Raw genomic sequence first — 2,331 nt, 5'->3', positions numbered from 1 at the left:
CCCCCCCCCCCCATCACTGGGCAGTGGTGTCACGGGCCGGGGCGGGAGGAGGCAGTGGGAAAAAGTTTGTAAGCTCCATTTTCTAACTGGGTGGTCCTCTGGGCATTCATGCCACAGTCCCCAAAAGAAAAAAAAAAAAGAAAAAAAAAGAAAAAAGAAAGACACTGGTAGCTGGAAAGACGTCCTCAAATTCCTCTATCTGTGCCAGTCCCCATGCCCCGAGAGAGCACACGCATGGAGAAAATTAAAAGCAACTGCTTTACGCTCTGCCCTTCTTCCAATTCAGGCCAAGCATGATTTTGAGGTTAATTCCCAGCCTGTTCCTGTCGTGGGAGCTTCATCTTCCCTACAAACCAAAGGCATGAGGCACAGGCATGGCTCGGTCCAGGCCAGCTGGTGTAGAGAGCAGGGACCCCATAGGGACACCCCCATGGCCCTGCAGAGCCCTGGGTGGCTTCCTCCTGCTGGCCAGGCCGGCTTTGTCCTGGAGATGGAAGAGGGTCTCCAGGAACCATCCACCTGGGGCAGGCTCTGGGGAGCTGACCGACCTCCACGCGAGGTATGCAGGAGGTGCAAGGGGACCATGCGGTGCCAGTGCGGGCACGTCTTGCCAGGAAAGAGGGAATTCCCACGGAAAAGGGAATGTCTCCCTTGCCGGGAAAGGGGCAGTGCCAGGGCAGCTGGCAATGGGTGGGTGGAACAGACAGGACAGAGCCATCAACACCCCCGTGTCTGCCAGGGACCACAGGCCTGATCCTGCCACCAGACAGGATCACAGGGCTCCGAGTGCCCATGCCAGGGCTTGGGGCCATCGGGACAGACCCCCAGCAACAGATTTTCCCAAGGGGGAGGAGCAGATGTGGCGAGTGACCCAGTTTTTCCCATTCCATACAGGCACCAAAGAAGGTCAAATGCAGTTTGGGGGGGGTCAAGGGCACGTCACCCCCTGCCTGCAGCCCCGAGGGGGATGGCCAAGGCTCTCCAAGGGGTGGTGGGGCCACATGTAGCCACCCCAAGTCACACCGACCCCCGGCCGGCAGCACAGCCACGCACAAAAACAACTCGTGAACGCAGCGCTCCCGGGATTAGGGACTTAGCGTCCGCGCAGCCCTTTGAAGTTGGAAGCGCTAAGTCTGATTATTATTAGAGAGCTCCAGCTCATTAATCCTGATGTTTGGGGCTGGTTTTCCCCCCCCCTTCCCAGCCCTGTTCCTAATTCATTTCCCGTGTACAACAGGGATCCACTACGACCGATAAATATTTGTGACGCTTTGCAAACGCACCCCGGTCTCTGCCCCGAGCGGTTCCAGTGCCCCGGAGCACCCCGGGAAGCTGGGGGGGCAGCTCCTAACACCCACACAGGTATTTTTATATAATAAAAATCCAAAAAAGACACGAGTGCGTAAGTGTGAAGTACCTTCACCTTTCCTGCAAGCCAAGTAGAAAAGGTCAGATGACTCAAAAGGACTCCTCTAGCCTGACTCTAGGTAATCAGCAACACGGTCCCTGTCCATGGGGCGAGCGGGACACACTGAGGACAGAGACCCCACACCACAGTCCGGGATCCCCCCCTCCCTAAACCAAGCTTAAAAAAAAAATAAAAAAAATTAAAAAATAAAGTTTAAAAGGCAAAAAAAAATTCAGAGCTGTTAAATAATGAACCGTTATTCCTGGGTGTGCTTTGGAGGAGCACACCCCCACATCCAGCCAGGCTCCTTGCCACGGCAAAGAGCCTTCTCCTCCTCCTCCTCCAAGGGGGATGAATTCGGAGGGGAGGCAGGGAGGGTGGGGGGAAGCGGGGCTCCTCGGCGGGGCGGGAGGGTGCGTGCGTGCATCACACGCTCCCAGAGCCACCATCTTATCTGGGAAGCGGGATTACTTCACCCCGGCTGCAACGGGAGAAGCCGAGCAGGATCGCGCCGTTTTTCCCAAGCGGAGCCCCCCCCCTCCCCCAAGGGCCTGGATCTGTCCCCACAGCAGCCGCCCGCAGTGGCAGCCCCCCCAAAGGCCACCCGTCACCCCAAAAGGAACAAAGCAAACGAGGGGCTGCCCAAAACACGGCCCTGGGTCCCTGGGGAAGGCGGCAGGCCCCCTGCAGCGGGACTGGCAGGCACTATGGGGGTCAGCGTGCAATGCTTTGACCCACCCCCCCAGTAAAATTAAAAGAGCCTTGCACCCAGAAGATGGCGAAACCTCAGGCAGGGCAGCGGGAAGGGGCCGGCCGGGAGTGGGGGGCTCTTCCCGAGCCCCCTCCGGGACGGCTCCTTTGTCTGGGCACGGCCGCGACGCTCCCCGCCGCCCGCCCCTTCCCGCACACACCACGGCATTTTT

The sequence above is a fragment of the Calidris pugnax genome, unplaced genomic scaffold (assembly GCF_001431845.1).
Source record: "Calidris pugnax isolate Ruff unplaced genomic scaffold, ASM143184v1 scaffold17, whole genome shotgun sequence".
NCBI lineage: Eukaryota > Metazoa > Chordata > Aves > Charadriiformes > Scolopacidae > Calidris > Calidris pugnax.
Note: the sequence above shows the minus strand (reverse complement) of the source record.